We start from the raw sequence: 21,370 nt of genomic DNA on the forward strand, positions 1-21,370 counted from the left end.
TCAAGTTCTACTCTCTCAATCTCTCAAGCTTGATTTACATACTCTCTCAAGCTCTCAACTTTCTTCTCTCTCAATATTTGATCAACATTCTTCTCTTTTAATCTCTGAAGTTCCAATGAACTTAAATGACTCATATATCAATATATTTGTCGTCTTCTACATCTTGCTCGATCGATGAAATATGTAAGACATTTACTACTGATCCGTAAAATTCTCTTAGTTTATTATTCAATACTAACTTGACCTCATCAAAAATGATTTTAGGTCTGAGTCATATATATATAATGTTCACAAACGATTCGATATCATTCTCCATCTCTCAAACCTTAGCTTTCAAGGTATTGCTCATTATCTTTGCTTTAGTTTTTCAAGGGATTTTCTTCACTTTATCAGTCTCCTATGAAGGGTATGTCAAAATCACCTTACCTTGGGCGTCCATGGCAACCTATTTGGCTTGGATCTTTGTAATTACTCCATTTATCCACATATGAAGATTGGTAAAATTCATACAAGCAACATGTATCTAATTAAAATATTTAACAGGATTTTAATAATTAAATAAATTAACAATATTTTAGTAATCAAATAAATTCATGGCAATTATGTTATTTAATTGAAAATAAGGATTTTTCATTGGTGCAATAATGTAGCGCACTAAAATTCTAAAGACTTCAAAAAGCATAACTTTAAAGACTTAAAAGTCGAAAAAAGTCATCATCTCCTATCAAGTCGCTATTGAAGTAATGGAACGAAACCCGCATTGGACAAGTAATAAAGATATTATTTTTTTCTTAGTTGACTAATAAAGTTTTTCTTACTTAAAAGATTCTTTAGAGTTTAGATCGACATTTTTAATGTCTTATCTCTAAGGTAAGTAATGACAATTAATTAATTTAATTAAATTAAGGACATGTTTGATTGCACGTCAAACTTTAAGGAAAATAGTTTGCCATGGAAAACTTCAATTTAATGGTGTTTGTGCAAAACAAATACAAAAAGCGGGGAAAATGATTTTCTCCGCGCATGAGATTTGCCTCTAGATTTCATGTAAAAACTCATATCTGAAAATGTTCAAAATTTTAATTTTCTTGGACTTGATCCAAGGTTTTGAAAATGGACAGCTATTGAACTCTCAAATTTAAAATTAAAAAATTTAATGGTGAAAAATAATTTTTATTTTATTCTTTTTTAAGTTCATAGTATTTTTGTAAAGGTAAATTCAGAGAATTTTGTCCTCTACATCCCTGTGACATCGGATCATGTTTTTGGATGTCAGAAGTGAGCCCAACGACTCTTGTAAGATTCTAAATCCTACCAAGTTAGTAAGTTAGACTTACCCCCCAATCCAAAAAAAAAGAAAAAACAGAAAACCCTGATCCAATTAAAATGAAAGTGTACAGAGAGATTTTTCATGATGTTCTCAAACAGAGGGAAGTGATTTGCTAGTACATCATTTGCAAGGCAAATCGACAAATGATTTGCCCAGGTAAATATTATCCCTGCAATCAAACACACCGAAAGAACTACATTAATGCAATAAAGTAGTATATTTGACAATCTAATTACTACAAAAGGTATAAAAAGTCATCAGTTTTTAATAGAACACCATTGGATACAACATTAAAACTATGGATACAACTCTAATAGGGTCACGAATGGCGTATGGGGCAAGGTCCAAGTTGAAGTAATTAAGGGTATTTACTTATTTTCTTTGACAAGTACTAATAGAGGATTTCTTACTAAGAATTTTTCTAGATCTATCCCCAAAATAAATACAGGCGGTTATACAATTTAATTATAACCAATGATTTTATATTAATTGAATGAAGCAATGAACTTGCAATCAAACTTGACAACTGTTGCGGAAAAGCCCCCTTCGTTCGATCAAGATTGATAAACTACAAAGATAAAATCAGAGAAAATAAAGAGCACATGAGATTTATGTGATTCGGCTAAATTATCTATGTCCACGGGTGGCGAAGATATTTTTTTATTGATGAAAACTACGAAAATACAATACAACTTTTAGGATTTCCGAAATTAGAATATATATGGCTTCCGAGGGCAAAACATACAATTTTAATTATAAAAAATACCCTCAGAAGTTGTACGAATGCCCAAAAGAAGACAATTATGGGTCTTCAACTACAGGATATCCCCAAAAAACTCAAGTTAGGGCCATAAACCAACAACAATTTCCTTTAGGGTCTCTTTTGAAGCATGGTGCAAGGCCCATGTTGGACAACTAATAAGGGTATTACTTTATTTTCTTCAAAGACTAATATAGTTTTCTTCCTCAGATATTTTTCTGGATAAGAATTATCAATATCTTATCCTAAAAATAAATAATGATCGTCATGTAATTTGATTAAAATTAAGGCTTTTATATTAATGTATTAAAGTTGCATACTTGACCTCTAAAGACTACAGAAGTACACATAGTCATCTTCTTTCAGGAAGTATGGGGCAATAAAAGTATTTAGCTGAGGGCTTTAATTTATGCAATAAAATAGGATAGCTAAAGATGAAAAAAGATATACGAAGTCATCACGTTTCAGGATCACCTTTGATGGAGTATGGGAGTGATTGGTTTTTCTTACTAAGAAATTTTCTTAAATCAACATTACCAATTCTTATCCCAAAAATAACTATTGTTAGTCATGCAATCTAAATAAAACCAAGGAGTTTACGTTAATGCAATTAAGCAGTGTATTGGACACTCTAAAGACTACATAAGGTATAAAAAAACATCTTTCGATCTTTAAATAAAGTTGGTCATGTTTCAATAAAATTGGATATTTTACAAAACTAATTAATCGTTTAAACATTGATCCATAAATCACTAACAAGTACTAAACAAAACAATCAAATCCAAGCATACACAAAGTGAAAAAAGCCCATATCCGATGGACCAAGGTGTCGAATTTTTTGTTGTGGAATTTTTTTTTGGATGGGGTTGAAACTGTCAAATTAATGGAGGATAGGATAAATTCAATGGCTCTAAGCAGTTGAATATGAGGAACATAAAAACTTTCAACGGCCTTGGGCCATCCAAATTTGGTTGCTACAATTTGTGGGTCTTGGCAAGTCAAAATTTCCAATTTTCACGTAGTGATAAGAAGGTTATACACAATATAACCAATGAGTACATTCTAATATGGATTTTTCAGTATGGAGGGGTGTGTTATTTGAAAATGGGTGTTTCTAAAATTGACTAAAACATGGAGGGGGCATGTTTTAATTAAAGAACAATATAGGATTTGTGGGACGTAGAACGATGGAATTTTGGATAGAAAATCCAAAAATGGAGGGAAGGAGGCATGTGATCAATTTAAAAATGTACACATGGGTGTTTTCAATATCGACTAAAAAATGGAAGGGCATGTCTTCAATATGAAAATATATTGGTGTCTAGAATATTGACAAAAAAACATGGTGTTTGCGGACAGGGGAGGAAGGAAGTCATTACCTATACCATTTTAAAATGCCATTGTCTAATGCTATCGATTAATGCCACTGAAGTGAGGAATCATGTGAAGCCAAAACCCTTTTGAGGGCAATGCCACTACTTAATGGTATTTCCTAATGCCATTTCCTGTCATTGCCTATTCCTATTCCTGATCCTAATGCTATTGAAGGGGGGAACCATATGAGAGGGTCGCTTTCACTTGCAATAAATTTAAATGAGAACTGAGAAGATTGTATAGTTTTTGCATGTCCTCTGTAAGGTATACTACTATCAACATGGCCTTCTACATGTTATAAGTTCATTAACACTGTGTTTGGATTGAGGGAAGGGAAGAGAAAATTGCAATTTTCTCTTCTTTTCTCCTGTTTGGATTGTTAAGTGAGGAGGGAAGAGAAGAAAAATGGAGGGAAGGGAAGGGAAAAATGGTAAAATTTTGTTCCCCCCAAAATCGGAGTGACGAGGAGGAAGGGAAGGGAACAAAATTTTGATTCCAAATTTGTCCTCACTCTTTTGTAAAATTTCCAAAAGAAATAGATATTGACAGGCCGTTTATTACTACTTACACCCCAAGTAGTAAAACAGATTTCAGAAACCTAGAGGTGTACAGATTACAGAACGAAGGAGCCGACCTCTCTCTCCCATTCTTTTGGTTTTCTAAAATGTCTACCACCATATGGAAAGCAGGAACCTTATTAAGTATGAACCAGGCTTTCACAGCTTTGTTCTGCACCATGAAACATGCTTTGTTCACACCATGAAGCTTTAGATGCAAGAGCATTCGAGTATCGCCGTAAATAATGGCAAAGTGTTAGAGAAGGAGTGGCGAACTGAAATACCTATTCCCCGTGGGGGACCTCACAGGTTTTCTGCTGTCTTCTCTGCTTAATAATTATGCTAATCATGAAAATGAACTTATAATTCTTTTATCCAGCTTTTACACATGCATTTTACCTATTAATCATATTCAATGTTTGGTTGTGAAATGTAGCTATGAGTGTTACAACACTTTGGCTTTTTAATAGCTAGTTATTTATTAAGAGTATATTTTTTATGGTGTTTGTTTCAAGTGACCCTGTTATTGAAGTTTTTCTTTTTCTATTTTTCTTTTCATACCAATAGGCTGGGTGCAGGAACATAGTTTTGAAATATTGCTCAAGCATTATTTTGCATAATGATTGTGTGTACCCATATTTTTACACCTTTTATAATCTTCCAATGCATGGTTGAGCCTTTTTATTGTTAGTGATGTCCCCATGTGTCATCATCACCGACTCATCTTCATGCCTTATCCCCAAAAAATTGGGTATCAAGTTACATCTTCAGCAAAACCAAGCCCAATTTATGTATAAATAGGTGATTGATGGGAAATGACTTCTGTAAAAACATATGATCCCATTGTGTAAACACGAAATCCAACTGTTGGAATTTATGCGTATCCCAAAAGACGTATGTCGGATATATTGATTTCGTGTTTACACTGTTGGGATGTTGTGTTTTCATATGAATCATTTTCCACCAATCATTGGAACCTGATCCATATATGTCCTTTTAATTTAAAATCTAATTCTTCTTAAAATGTGAAATCATTCCAACTATTTCTGGTAAGTAATTCAGCCATTTTACTCACTAACATTCCCCTTTAAATTAGGATATCCAATTGGTGGTTGGTAATCTGCTAATGGCATAAATGTCTAAGTAAACATCCTTATCACTCTTATGGATGCGCAAGGGAACAATAATAAGGTCATGACTCATCTGCAAGGATTTGGCTGAAGTTCCTTTGTTTATTTTATTTTAGTTTTATTTTTTATCGATTCCTTTATTTATTGTCGTGGATATAGTTTTTGGAAAAAGCTTGTATTGGGGATTTTTGTTTCCACATTCATAATTTGGAATACAACTTCTCTGAATGTTGGCTGTGTAGAAAAAAATAAAAAGTATATTTTAATATTGGTTGTGTTTTTCTTTGTTATTTTCTTAAGAAAAACAAATGTAATCACTGTGTTATTTCAACTGTCAACATCATTGTGTACATGTTTCTTTACTGAACCATTAAGTGTCACTGGCTCTAAGCTTCCCATTTTGATAATCTTTTGTGTTACTCATTTTGAGCCTTTTGGGTGCCGCCTATGGTGTTATGACCCATTTCCATGCCTTTTCTTCTTCAGTGTGTTTACAAATTTAATGTTCAATTTCCAGGTAGTATATGATGATGTTTACATGCTGGACGGGGAAATGAAGTGGAAAGTTATGCCCTCCATGCCAAAGCCCGACTCCCATATAGAATTTGCATGGGCTATTATCAACAACTCCATTGTTCTTGTGGGAGGCACAACAGATAAGCATCCAGAGACCAAAAAGATGACCCTTGTTGGAGAAATGTTCCAATTTCATTTAGATACATTAGTATTGAACTTGTCCTTTAATTTACCAATCTCTATATCACAAGATCCATTTTTTCGTTCCTCTGCTATATATATCTTGCAACATATTGCTGCCTTTAGACACTAAACTATGTTGCTTTGGTATATAAATACACCAAAGCAACAACCACGAGAGTGGCGGAAACTTGTTTCATTTTACCTTGTTTTGTGAATGATGAACAGTTGAAAATAATGGAGATCGAGTTACTGTTTCCAAGTCTTCTCAAGAACCATTGCAAGGAATTGACGGTCCGATGACTAGGGCAAGGACAAAGAGGATGGAAGAGGCATTGCAAGGCTTGATTGTGGAAGTCCAATACAAAGAGGCCATTCTAGAAGATTCTAAGGCTAATTTCGGAGATATCAAAGTTTCATCAAGGATGGTCAACTATCTTTTTATGCAAGAGATCAATTTGAATGCAAGGGTTAATTGGAAATTTTTATGTTCTAATTGTCCTTAATTTGAATTCTTTATTTCCTAAGGACTAATTAGACTTTCTTTATTTTTCCAAGGACTAATTAGAATTAATCTTGATCTAATTTGTCTATAAAAGGGTACCTCATTTTGTAATTGAGATACAATTAATAATTTACATCTTATGAGATTTTGAAGTTTATTCAAAGAAACTTTAGTTTTGTTTCATGATTTCTTTATGGGTTCTTTATGAGTTTTCATTCGAGTTCTTGAAGAAAAGACATGACTCTTCGACTTATCAAGGAAGTGATCAATCCTTGTGGTGTCATTAGATTGAGGTTTCAAGGACTTAGTTTCCTTGGGGTTTTAGTCCGATCAACATTTTAATTTATTTTTAAAACAATCTAGAATATTCGAAGCCTTCGAATAAAAGGGTTCCTAGAAGAGATCATCAAGAGAAGGTCTTAATCCACGAAGGTTCACATCATTTGGTATGGTTTAGATTCATTAGAGGATTCCATATTGTCCAACCTTGAATTCAACAATTTAAATTGGTCATGAACGACCTTAATGAATAATTTTAGGTCGGTTTCATGTGATTCTCCTCCTTCCTTACTCATGGTTGAAACCCTGTAAGTTTAAATAAACGAAAACAACAAAAGAATACAATAATCTTGTAAGTCCCAAAAAAGTGATGAAAACAATGGAATTGGAGGTCGAAACGATGTGGAACGAGGCAAGAAGTTTCCATGGTTTAGCAAGTTTTTATCGAAGGTTTGTTAAGGATTTTAGTTCTATTGCTGCACCTTTGAATGGACTTGTTAAAAAGAATGTTGTTTTTAATTGGGTTAATGTGCATGATCAGGCTTTCCAAACTTTGAAAGATAAGTTAACTAATGCACATTTGTTGTGTTTGCCTAACTTTGATAAAGCTTTTGAAATAGAGTGTGATGCATCCGGGATTGGAGTAGGAGCTGTTTTGATGCAGGATTCTAAGCCAATAGCTTATTTTAGTGAAAAGCTAAGTGGGGCAGCATTGAATTATCCTACTTATGACAAAGAGCTTTATGCACTAGTGAGAACTCTTCGAACATGGCAACATTATTTATGGTCAAGAGAATTTATCATTCATTCTGATCATGAGAGCTTGAAATTCCTGAAGACCCAATGTAAGTTTAATAAAAGACATGCTAAATGGTTGGAGTTTATAGAAACATTTCCTTATGTAATTAAATATAAACGTGGGAAGGAAAATGTTGTGGCCGATGCATTATCAAGAAGGTACGTATTACTTACTTCATTGCAAACTAAACTACTTAGTTTTGAATTAATTAAAGATTTGTATGCCAATGATTCTGATTTTAGCCAAGTATGGAATGCATGTGCTAAGTGTGCGTTTGGTGACTTTTATAGGCATGAAGGATTTCTTTTCAAGAAAGATAAATTGTGCGTGCCAAATTGTTCTGTTCGTGAATTACTTGTAAGGGAAAGTCATGGGGGAGGTTTAATGGGTCACTTTGGTGTCCTAAAAACTTTAGATATCTTACGTGAGCATTTTTATTGGTCCCATATAAAGCATGATGTTCAATCTGTTTATGACAAGTGCATTACATGTAGGCAAGCAAAGTCTAAAATTCGACCGCATGGCTTGTATACCCCTTTGCCTGTACCTAATCAGCCTTGGACTGATATTTCTATGAATTTTGTTTTAGGATTGCCAAGGACTCAAAATGGTGAAGATAGTATATTTGTTGTTGTTGATAGGTTTAGTAAGATGGCCCATTTTATTGCATGTACTAAAACCAATGACGCAACACATATTGCTGATTTATTTTTCAAGGAGGTAGTTCGATTGCATGGGCTACCTAAATCAATTGTTAGTGACAGAGATGTTAAGTTCCTTAGTTATTTTTGGCGTACTTTATGGAGTAAGTTAGGAACTAAACTTCTATTTTCTACTGTTGCACATCCTCAAACGGATGGCCAAACTGAAGTAGTAAATAGGACACTCACTACCTTGTTGCGTACTATCATTCAAAAAAATTTAAAACAATGGGAGAAGTGTTTACCACATATTGAGTTCACATATAATAGGACTATTCATTCAACTACTTCATTTTCTTCATTTGAGATTGTTTATGGTTTTAATCCTTTAACGCCTGTGGATATTTTACCTTTGCCTACTAATGAACATGCTAATCTTGATGGTAAGAAAAAGGCAGATTTTGTGAAAGATTTACATGCCAAAGTTCGAGCTAACATTGATAGGAAGAATGAGCAGTATGCTAAGCAAGCCAATAAAGGTCGCTTGAAAGTTATTTTCCATCCTGGAGATTGGGTTTGGGTGCACTTGCGTAAGGAGCGATTTCCTACCCAAAGAAAATCAAAATTGCAGCCTCGAGGAGATGGTCCATTTCAAGTCTTGGAACGGATCAATGATAACGCCTACAAAGTTGATTTGCCAAGTGATTATGGTAATGTTAGTGCAACTTTTAATGTTGCTGATTTATCCTTGTTTAATGTAGGTGATTCAAGGACGAATCTTTTCGAAGAGGGGGAGAATAATGGAGATCGAGTTACTGTTTCCAAGTCTTCTCAAGAACCATTGCAAAGAATTGGCGGTCCGATGACTAAGACAATGACAAAGAGGATGGAAGAGGCATTGCAAGGCTTGATTGTGGAAGTCCAATACAAAGAGGCCATTCTAGAAGATTCTAAGGCTAACTTTGGAGATATCAAAGTTTCATCAAGGATGGTCAACTATCTTTTTATGCAAGAGATCAATTTGGAAGATCAATTTGAATGCAAGGGTTAATTGGAAATTTTTATGTTCTAATTGTCCTTAATTTGAATTTTTTATTTCCTAAGGACTAATTAGACTTTCTTTATTTTTCCAAGGACTAATTAGAATTAATCTTGATCTAATTTGTCTATAAAAGGGCACCTCATTTTGTAATTGAGATACAATTAATAATTTACATCTTATGAGATTTTGAAGTTTATTCAAAGAAACTTTAGTTTTGTTTCATGATTTCTTTATGGGTTCTTTATGAGTTTTCATTCGAGCTCTTGAAGAAAAGACATGACTCTTCGACTTATCAAGGAAGTGATCAATCCTTATGGTGTCATTAGATTGAGGTTTCAAGGACTTAGTTTCCTTGGGGTTTTAGTCCGATCAACATTTTAATTTGTTTTTAAAACAATCTAGAATATTCGAAGCCTTCGAATAAAAGGGTTCCTAGAAGAGATCATCAAGAGAAGGTCTTAATCCAAGAAGGTTCACATCACCTACCTAGATCATCTATTATTGGTTCTCTAAATAGAATTATTATTGCTATAATTACTCTCGGTGTTACTTTTCAATCTCATGGTTTGTTGATGATTTTACAGAAATGGTCAGTAGTTGGGAAGTTGCCTTTCCGAGTGAAAACCACTCTAGTGGGATTGTGGGACGGATGGTTTTACTTCACATCTGGGCAGCGGGACAGAGGACCAGATGATCCAACACCAAAAAAAGTCCATGGAGATGTGTTCAGAACCAAATTGAGATTGTGATTTATATTCTTTTACATCAATCATACCAAATCAATGTGTCTGTAACATGATGCTTTTGAAAATCTTTTGTTTTTGGGTTAATTCTATGTTAGCTCTATGTTTGTTGACTTACAATTATTGTTCAACACAAATGATTGATATTAAACTAATCTTTAATGCTAATTGGTCTCAGCATTGAATTGGTGTGCAATCCATGCACCTAACCCGTATAGATTGATCAATTGGGTTCATCAAGTTGGATCTACTAATTATTGAAAGAGTTTCTGTTTGGTAAAAAAACTAATTCTATTTGAGATCACAAGATGTTTCACTTTCTTTTTTATCACCCAAAAGTTCAGTGGAAGGCCTAAGTTGAGTCATAAATCAGATCTTTACTATTGTAATGCGAGAAGGCAAATTGAAGTAGTTTGACACCAAAAATTTAAGTGATCATGATAAATGCCTCACTTTTATATTTAAATTTAATATGACAAGAGTCATTTTAATCTTAAATCCCTGAGAGCCCACAATTCTAAATCTCTAACATGTCATGGCTCTAAATCTAGATGTGCCAGAAAAATTTAAAAACAATCTCTAAATAACAATTCATTTATTTAAATACCCAATTTTTTCATATATAAATGCCATTTTGACTTCCATCTTTCTATGTAACATGTTTGAAATATAATTTCTTTTTCCAATCATTTTCATTTAATCTGAGATTTAGAGATTTAAAATTATGACTTAGTTGGAATTCAAATTGATTTAGAGGAGGGTATCTTCTTTATAGGTTGGAGTTGCTCTGATGTACATTACACATGCTACCAATTAGTGGTGAATTCGATAGTAAAAAATCCTTCTGCGAGTCCCTTAAATAATTTTTCCTAAATAAAGAAAGTTGCTATTAATTTAAGTGCAAAGGTTATTTGTAAAATATGAAGGGTATAATAGTCATTTGGATTAAAAATAATTTATTGGTATGATATTTGGTTGGAAGATGAATATTTATCATATTCTTTATAAATGAGTTTAGGTATTTATATTTTGTATCCTTGTACAAGTAGAATTTTGCTTTTTAGACTAAGAATGGTATAAAAGTCATTTGACAAGAATAATTTCTCTTCTCTTCCCTTATGAATCCTAACCAAACAGGAGAAACTTGACTCTTTCTCTTCTCTTCTCTTTTAATCCAAACAGGAGAAATTTGACTCTTTCTCTTCTTTTCTCTTTTAATCCAAACAGGGTCAAGAGAAACTAGTCTTCTCTTCCCTTCCCTTCCCTCAATCCAAACACAGCGTAAAAAAGAGCATCTATTGAGATACAAAATTTTACTTAAAACGCATCAATCGTCATCTTGACAATCATTTAATTAGAAAATGAATGATGTTTTATAAGTAAGAGTTGGTGTGCCAAATCTCTTGTTGGGATTTTGGGAGAGATATGTCCCAATACGTGCGCTACTTATGTCAAAATTCCAATTCTGGTACACTGTTCATTTTAATTCTCAAAACATGTTTTTTTTCCCAGTGAATTCATTCGTTGAGAAATGACTAGTGAATTCGTTGATTATAAAAGTGATGAATTCATTGGAAAAACATGTTTTGGGAATTAAAATAAATAGTGTACCCGACTCGCAATTTCGTAAGATTCACCCATTTTGGGATATTAAAAAGAGAACTTCTATTAATGCACTAATTTTTACTTAAAACAACCCAATCTATATGTAAACAAGGGTTTAATTTCAAAAGGATTGGTGTGTTGTAGATAAAATTTGGTGTGCCAATAAAATCTTTGTTAAAAACAGTTGAGTTAACCGACATTGGCCCTCCAAAAAAATATTTAGAGTTAGGGTTTGAGCAAGAAGCCGTTACGTTTAAGAAAAAGTAGATTTGAGTAAAACAAAAAAGCAAAGATTTAGGGTTTTATAATACACTAGACATTAGACGATTGAGTAAAGAAAATGCAGAAAATTAGGGTTTCTGTAATGTAGCAGAGAGCGAGTTGAAGCTTAAAGAGATGGAATTTTCGCCGATTTTCCTCTGCAACACAGAGTCTTCATCTTATAGTTGCGTATCCTTCTCCAAGATTGGTAATATTCTTGGAAGATTTTCAATGTTTCAGTCTTATAGATATATTTCTGTTTGATTTTAAGATTTATGTTGCCTGGCTTGAAAATTTGAATTTGATATCAGAGTGACATTGTCATGAGTTTTGAAAATATTTAAAATAAATAAAGGGAGTGAAATTTACACCCATTTTTTTGTTTTTGTTTTATTTAGGCTGTATTACCAAAACATGCCCCGAAAATTGAAATTAAAACATTTTCGTTAAAATGGGGAAAAAATTCATTGTTTTATATTGAGGAACTTTTTAAACCTGTTTTACTGAAATTAAAATGGGAAAGGTTTTACTCTTTTATGGAATAAGAAAAGAAAAATCCGCTTTAACCAAATTATTTTAATTCCGAAAATAGTAATTTACTATTTTTGGAATTAAAATGAATAGTCTACTTTTTCTGGGAAATTTTCAATTTGTATCTACTTAATTTTTTAGGAATTTCCCCTTCTATTTATTTATATAATTTTATTTTGGATAAATGAAGAAAATATAATATATCAAGAGAGGAGGAAGCCGAGGGGGCCTCCAAGAACAAAGCATGCACCAATAGACAGAAAGGGAAATGAAAAGCAAGGAAAAAAACAAAAAAATAACTACTACCCATACAAACCAACTCCCACCTAAAGAGAACCTAAAAAAAGACACCTTTGAGATATTCATATTTTTTACACCACCAAAACATAAACCCGTGTCCGACATAATGACTTCTTGAATTGATTGTTTCTTCCCTTCATAGAGCTTGCTGAGCCTCCGTCTGCCCCCAACTAACTACAACAAAAATGGTCATGAATCAAAGAATCCTCATTATGGAGATAAAAGCATTGGTCCTTCAAGAAGAAAATGCTGAAATTTGGGATCTACAAAATTACCAAGACGTATGAAAGAGTATTTATTTTGATAAATAAAGCTTAACACATAAATTGAAGGCCTTATATGTAGTACTTGATTTCCGCCATGATGACATTAATAGCATAAGTAACCTTGATTTGGTGCTGAAAGTTACATATCTTTTACGTTGTCATTCCTCAATTCGTCCATAGCTTGCAGCCAAGAGAAGTTCTTCAAAATAATAATTCTGTGTCGGACATTCCATGACAACCCGGGGTTGCGATCAATGGGTGTTTCAACACCCAATGGATGCTAATTGTGTTTGATGATCCTTAGGAGTGATGTACATACATTTGTTTCTGTTTTACCTGTCTACTTAATTTATTTGAATGCACTTTCTATGCAAAACTTTCTACCAATAATACTGGTTCTTTTAAAAGGGTGGTGCACCCATGCGGGACACGCGTGTGAGCTGCAACTTTCAAGTTCTTTAAGCATTGATCTCTCAGGTCATCCATAGCTTGCACAATATTGAAGTTAATCATCAATTTTGTGTAGAGCATTGGATAAGAACCCCGGGTTTATGAAAATTAGCTTTCAATGGTGTGTGATGATTCATCTTTACAGTTAGTAGTGGTATACATGCTCTTTTCTACTTTGCCAATATACTTAATCTATCAATTCCTGTTATGTGAAACCTTGCATTAATAGCTCTATTGCATTGTCCTTTCTAAAAGGTTGACGTGCTTGTTTTAGACATATGTTAGATTCAGATACTCCATGAACTCTTCTCGAACTTTGATATTTCCTTATTGCAAGACAATGATAAGGATTTATGTATAATATGATCCCAACCATTCCAATTGAAATTTTCTTTTTTACGGTATCTCATTTTATGCTTTTAGTTACAAAAGTAGGTTTGAAGATGGAGTAGTATCTACTGATACACACAACACACAACACACACACACACACATAGTGAAGAGTTCGGAGCCCTAAAGAGAACCAAACATTTTTGACAATAGGGGTTAGAAGTTTCAGAATGGGCTGTTCTGTGAGGTTGATTTCTATGGTGAAGAGATCATCCTCACCAAAAATCAGCTCATTCCGAAACCTCTAACCCTAGTTTGCAAGTTGAAGAATTGTGGACCGTTCGATTTTTATAAACCACTTTTGACAATGTGGGTTGGGATCCGTAGACAACGTGTTTTGTCTTATATGGGCAAAAGTTTTGGAATGGGCTGATTTTTTGTGAGGATGACCTCTATGGTGAGGGGATCATCCTTGCAAAAAATCTGCCCATTCTGTAATTGCTAGCCCCAGTTTACAAGTTAAAGAATCGTGGACCGTTCATTTTAACCGTTAGGTTGTAACCACTTTTCATAGGGTTAGAAGTTTTAGAATCAGCTGATTTTTTGTGAGGATGATCTACTCACCATAGAGATCATCCTCACAAAAAATCAGCCCATTCCAAAACTGTTTTGCCATATAGGACAAAATGTTGTCTACGGAATGCTGCCCTATATATATATAGGTCACGTTCAATGGCTAACTTTTTGGCAAAACATTTTTCAAAAATCAGCCTCACCAAAAATCAGCCCATTCCAAATCTTCTAACCCATGTTTACAAGTTGAAAAATCGTGGACCGTCCATTTTTGTAAACTATTTTTGATGGGGTTAGAAGTTTTGGAATGGGCTGATTTTTGGTGATGATGATCTCCTCACCGTAGAGATCATCCTCACCAAAAATCAGCCCATTCCAAAACTTCTAACTCATGTTTTGAAAAATGTTTTGCTAAAAAGTTAGCCATTGAACGGGACCCTATATATATATGAGTTTCGTTCGGTTGACAAAATTGTAGACAATGTTCTAGACAAAGTTGTCTTACATGGCTAAAAGTTTCAGAATGGGCTGATTTTTTGTGAGGATGATCTCTATGGTGAGTAGATTATACTCACAAAAAATCAGCCCATTCCAAAACTATTAACCCCCATGAAAAGTGGTTACAAACTAACGGTAAAAAATTGACGGTCCACGATTCTTCAAACTTATAAACTAGGGTCAAAATTTTTAAAATGGGCTGATTTTTTGTGAGGATGATTTCCTCACCATCCTCACAAAAAATCAGCCCATTCCGAAACTGTCTACTGAACATTGTCCTTATATGTATATATATCGGTCCAGGCTCACCCTGGACCACATCAACAGAAATATGTCATGTGTTTATACTTAACTATAGTTCTAACCTGGGTTAAAAAACACGGTTTTGTGGATCAAAGATTTCTTTTGATTATCTCAACCTCTATAACTTGCAAAAGAGGAGAAGAACCAAGAAGATTCTCTCAATCTCTTGTCGGAGAAAAAAACCCCTAGAAATAATGGAGAAAAAAAGTAATTTTATTCGATCTCTCTCACTTGAGGTAAGTGATTCTTCCCCTTTCTATTCCTCTTCCTCTTCTCCCATCTATTTCCTTTTCTCCCGTGCTCATCCTTTTCGTTTCATGTCTCATGCCCTGAAATAGCCAGTTCAACAACAATGACTATCAAGTTCTGGTCACTTTGGATGGAAGCTTCCCCGACTAATTGGTTTTTGATTTTACATATTGGGTTTCGATTTTGGAACCAGGCCTTTTTTTTCTAGGGATAAAACCAGACCTCTGTGTCATGTGGGTTGCACAAACCTGTCCAGCTTTATGATTGGAAACTTGCCAAATAATGTGTCATGTCCATGGATGGAAGCTTTTGACATGGACTTTTCTAGCCTCAACTCATAGCTTAGGTTCTTCATCAGCATAATTATCAGGAAGGAATCATGCAAATTTCCTAGAGATCAGTTCTGATCTTCTAGAATCCCTAACATCTAATTGATTGTGTTGATGGCAAGCCTCAGCCTGTGGGTTGAGACTAGCATTTTCCTTTTGACACTCATTTGCTTTGGCCTTGAAAAGCTAGGAATATCTAATTCTCCCTTGTGCAGTTGTGCTAGTATTCTCTTGTAGGACAAAGTGTTTATTTATCAATTTTTAAACATAATTCCTTAGGCAATTGCATTTAGTGATCCTTCATTTCCACCAACCTGTGATTGCAGTACCCTTTTCGTTGATCTCCTAACAATATTAGTATAAGAGAATAAATGACGGATTCTGGGCAAAATTCACGTCCAAAAAATGTATTCACTGTCACTGATGCTTGATCAGTTGAATAACCACCCTCGACATTCAACCATTAAGGATTCCTAGAATCCTTTCACACACATGATTTCAAAACTCGTTCGAGACCGAGATGTATCATCCGAGTTAAGTCAGTATCAGGGCTGAACGATACAAACACACCAGTCAATTTTTTGAACGAGATTTAATATCCCACATTCATTTTTGAAATTTTTGGACGAGACATCTCAAACGTATTGAAAAACTTGTCTAAGATGACTTAGTATCCGGCAAGGACGAAATGAGACACGAAACCGAGTTATAAAACCATGTTCACACATGCATGCATTTGATATGAAGTTGTGTTTAGATGATGCAATACATCAGTGACAAAAGGTTTCAGTGTCATGCTAACATCAGTTTTGGGCTAGTCATTAGATTCAAGTGATACATTGAATGTTATTGATAAAACAAAGATGTGAATCAATTTTTTTGTATATGTTTTAGTGTTAGGTTTGTGGTTTGAATTTACTATTATTACTACTAATCTAGCTTCCTCCTGTATGTCTCAATCTCGTTAGCCAATTCTCAAAAGAAGAATTTTATTGACTCGATTGCTTTTGTTTCTTCCTGCCCTCATTGAGTGTTTATGCAAAATATCATATGATACCAGTGTTTTAGTTATAATGGCAGAGAAAATTATACTTGTTTAGCCTTTTTCTATCATTGACCATTATAGAATTCTTGGGGTTTCCATTAATTTTAACCAGAAGGAATTTGGAGTACAGTTTTTATGGAATTGCTGCTTCCATGTATTCCTACTGATCTCTTCATGTTTTTAATATTGATTCCCATATTTGTGTTGTCGGCATGTGCAGACCACTGTTTTCTCTTTCGGTGGACATCTACCTGCTTGGAAAAACATTCTTGCCATACTTGGAAAGGTTTAATAGTACACAGCTGTGTTTGGTAACCATTTATACTAATCACTTTTACAGGCCAATTTAGGTGCACGATAGAAGTTAGATGTTGGTTTGACGTATCGCAAAACAACTTTGAGGTCATGGGTTCAAGTCCAGCTTATCTATTAAAAAATAAAAAAAGAGTGGCTCGCGGGGTTAATGGGGGCTATTATCCATTAATATGTATTTTATATATTGCATGGAGTGTTAATCATTGGGATTTTGATAAATATGTGTTAAAGGCTACTTCTTTTGAAGAATCACCCTGTTGTGAGAGAAAAAGAAAATTGGGGTTCATAAGAATTTGTAAAGTTTAGTTTACTAATCGATTTTGTTTCATTCTTTTTAATTGTATTTCTATCAATTCTTGGATCCGCCGTCTATATGTTTGATTTGTTAGCAAATGATTGGGTTTGCTTGTCAACAACTTCATAGATGTATGAGTTCATTGCAAGTTCCATTTTTAGATTCCCATATAACTCTTTATGGTCTTACCAAATTCCTTGGGTTATTACAAGTGTTTTTGTGTTTATTATCCTCTATGATCCTGTCTCCCCCCTTTGAACTGCAAACACATCTATAAAGGTTTTTTTTTTTCCCGAACCAAGAAATTCCAATGTGAAAAAAAAAAAGAATGAAGCCAGTCCAAGGTAAAGATCAAAGGAAACACAATCTCTGTGTTTTGAAAAAGGGGAGCCTAATGGTTTGTTTAAATTGCATCTTTGTTGAGAAAAACATATTTTTGAGACTTTTTCATTTCAGCATTGCATGAGGACTAGGTTTGGAGCCACAATAGTAAGGTGGCTATATTGAATCGACTTACTAGCAGGAAAAAAAAAAAAAAAAAAAAAACAAAGAACGGTTTTTGTTTAAGGTATGCTTCTCTTCAACTATTGTTACAAGCGACTACACTCGAAGACTGGAATCTTCTCCCACTAATCTCCAAAAATCACCTTAGTTCCACTCCTTGAATAATGAAAAATCTGACCATAACAGACCTTTCTTCCACTCTAGGAGAATTCATTGTACCTTTGCACAAGGTTGGTACCCCTTGCAAATCGGAACCACCCCTTATTGGTAGATGGATGCTTAACCCAGATGGGCATTATTGGATGTGAGGCAAGTATTACGTGTGTGGCTGGCAATCATGGGAACTGTGTCTGTTCTTTATCATGAATTACACTTGCTATCAAGTATTAGTGCAGCAACACATTTGTGGCAGCTGAATCCAAAACCACAATACTGGTCATACACGAGGATAGTGAAGCTCCATGAGCTGTCAAGCATGGTGACAATTATCTATTGCAGACACAATGTCATACAACTTGAGGGTAAAGGTCAATGAAGTTCAATAAACATCACATACAAAGCGCCATTTTTTTCATGAAAAGTGACATTCAATATATTGTTGAGATCCTCAAAATTCCTTGCAATAAGCAACAAGTGTGGATAGAACCATCTTTTCTTACAAATTTTCCTTTCATGCAAAGTCAAGGAAACATTGAATAATGCAGTGAATACATAATAGATCTAATGGGATCATTAATAATAAAAAATATCTAATGGGAGCTCCAGGATGACTAATTCTTATTGAAATGCTAGTGATCGTATTCAAAATCCTGCGTCGAATATAATGAGCCACATCAAACTAATGTTTCAAGAGTCAGATAAAGATTGCTTCCTTCCTTTGATATACCTTGTAAATAGTATAATATAGATCAGTTAAACACTTTTGATAGAGTGAAAAATGCATAACTGAATTTAGTATTGTTTGGTTTCATAAAATAAAAAAGGACTGGTTTGGCCTTTTATGACTATCAAGTAAACCCATGCAAAAGTTTGGCTTCGCTAAGAGCAACGGGCATGTGTCTCCCATAGAATTTTCACACACATGCTGTAGACGTCTCTACCTGTCACGTTAAAACATAGAATATTGGAAATTGCAAAACTTATATTAATTGTAATATTAACACAGTAAATGTATATCACATATGGTCTGGACCTTTTTTGCACGGCAAGTTGTGATATAATGACCTTTTTTGTTACAGTAACCACACGTCATTTGCTTGTTCTGATTTTGAACTTCCTCCAAACCTAAACGAATTCCCTGGTGATTCTTTAGTCTACCCACCGTGATAGCACGCTTTGAATCCTATACCTTATCTTAATTTGTTCAGTAAACAGAACAACATCTTCGGAATGATGTGCACTTTCATTCACATTTTCTCTTCCTTTAGGATAATATTTTACTACATCAAGTCTATCCACAAAGTTTATCAAAGCAGGCATTGCAACCTTGTAATGTTTATTGATTTCATTCCTAAATCAATTGATTTTAAAGTTGCTTCTCTCATGTTCCAAATCATCATAGGACTAACATGAAGTGGATCGATATTTTTTGCTTCTACTTGACGTATATGACCATATCTAGCTTCAACGTCCATCACATAATGATATATCGAGATGGAATTATTAAGACATTGTCTTGTTGAAAAACTTTGAAAATATGCCTACATATTATTCCCTCAGGCTCAATTTTTTTACGACCGTGGTTTATAACACATTCACGTTCATCAAACTTCATTATGCATTTCATATTCAAAACATAAATACCTATTGCATACTCACTGAAATGACCTTCTTGTCTTACTTTTTGTGCGGTAACTTAACAACCCAGTTAGTAAAATCTTTCATGCTTAATGCCCATGACCTGTATCAAACATCAAATCATACCATCGAGATAGATAATTCAAATTGTTGAGATCAATTGCATAAATCATTATCTTCATAATTTCATTCATCAATCTCAACTATTCATGTTCAAGGTCATGATCGACAATATATAATCGTTGATTTTGATAGTTGTAAAAGATCAATCTTGAAAATTGGATCCCAGGTCATTCTCAATGATTTGAATTGTTAATCTTGACAATTTGAATCATCAATCTCAACGATTGAATGGGGTGGAAGGGACATTAAGTAAGAAAAAAGTTTTTATTTAGATTATCAAGTTATTGCCCGAAAGTTAGTTAGGGGATATTTAGAAAGAAATCCCCCTGTCAAGCTTCATCATAAGTATTAGTAATAATTCTTCCACCGCTAATACATTTAAAGCCCTTTCACGTGTGTGGAAGAATTTTCGGATCTCCTACTCCTCGAGATACATGTTACAATAGATGATTAGATCTTCCTTGATATTAGTGTTACAAAGAATGATTAACTCCTCCTCGGGATACATGTTATAATAATGGACAACTCCAGTCGTCTTCTCCAATAAAGCTTCTGAGTTCTGATCATCTTTTTCGATGAAGCTTCTAAGTCTTTAGTTGCAGTTTGATGTCGTCTTAACCTGAAAAGACACTGGTGGGGTTCCGACTAAGGAGCCTCTAACGATCAAGTTAGATCTTAGTTAAGTTGCAAAGCAAGAAGAAGAGAACTAGTGTAAGAATATTAGACTTTTTCTTATTTGATCGAGATTTGTTCTTCAACCTCCATTGTCTTTGAATCTCCTTTGCCACGAGACCTTCTGTCTGGGATTCCTCACTATTCGGTTTTCTCTTCGTCTGACTTGATAAAAGTGCCATAGTGACTTCCTCTGTATTCAGAGTTTCCTTCCCATAAAGTAGGGTTGTGACAAGATGATCATACGAAGGGGGAAGAGATGCCAAATAACAATGCCTTGTCTTCTTCCTCGATTTTAACCTCGAGTCTCAATAGTTCACTCATGATCTTGTTGAACGTATTAAGATGTTCCAGCAAATCTGAACTTTCTGCCATCTATAAACTGTACAGTTGTTTCTTAAGAAACAATTTATTTGTTAGAGATTTCTCCATTATAAACTCATTAATTTCTTTTACAAATATGAAGTTGATTCTTCATCCATTACGTTATACATTACTTCATCTGCAAAAAACAAATGAACAATACTCATAGCTTTCTGATCGATCTCTTCTCAATCATCTTTGTCTATCGCTACATGTTTTTTACCAAACAGTGCCTTGTACAATCCTTGTTGCACCAACAGATCTTTCACTCATCTCTACCATAAATTGAAGTTGTTCTTCCCATCAAATTTATCAACTTCAAACTTCGAACCAGTCATCTTCAATGCAAACCTCAAAAACTCAAGGCTTTAATACCAATTTGTGAAAAAAAAATTGTAATAGCAAAGATAATAGGAAAAATTACCAAAACGGTACAGTTTTGGAAAATATTTACCAAAACGGTACACTGTAGCAATTAATTCCGAAAACGGTAAATTTACCGTTTTCGGAATTAATTTATTTTACCAAAACGGTAAAAACAGTAATCCATTACTTTTTTATTCCGAAAATGCCCTTTTGTTAATTTTGACTGAAATTACCATTTTATCCTCGCCTCTTTTATAAAAATGTCTGTAATTTCAGTTTTACTGTTTCCTTGTTCTGCAAGTCCAAGACGAAGAGTGCCACCTCCATCTCTCTCTCTCT

At 34.0% G+C, this 21,370-nt stretch overlaps 2 long non-coding RNA genes across 2 annotated transcripts; both read left to right on the plus strand.

The window, feature by feature from the left end:
* The first annotated feature begins 4,138 nt into the window (after positions 1-4,138).
* On the plus strand, positions 4,139-9,933 carry LOC147382883 (uncharacterized). The gene is made up of 3 exons (XR_015173670.1): positions 4,139-4,330; positions 5,669-5,875; positions 9,698-9,933. It is a non-coding gene; the product is annotated as an uncharacterized LOC147382883 (long non-coding RNA).
* A 1,751-nt stretch (positions 9,934-11,684) lies between these two features.
* On the plus strand, positions 11,685-17,278 carry LOC147382884 (uncharacterized). The gene is made up of 2 exons (XR_015173964.1): positions 11,685-11,930; positions 16,817-17,278. It is a non-coding gene; the product is annotated as an uncharacterized LOC147382884 (long non-coding RNA).
* Positions 17,279-21,370: the final 4,092 nt, after the last annotated feature.

This window comes from Akebia trifoliata, chromosome 16 (genome assembly GCF_017979445.1).
Source record: "Akebia trifoliata isolate Shusen 1 chromosome 16, ASM1797944v1, whole genome shotgun sequence".
NCBI classification, from domain to species: domain Eukaryota; kingdom Viridiplantae; phylum Streptophyta; class Magnoliopsida; order Ranunculales; family Lardizabalaceae; genus Akebia; species Akebia trifoliata.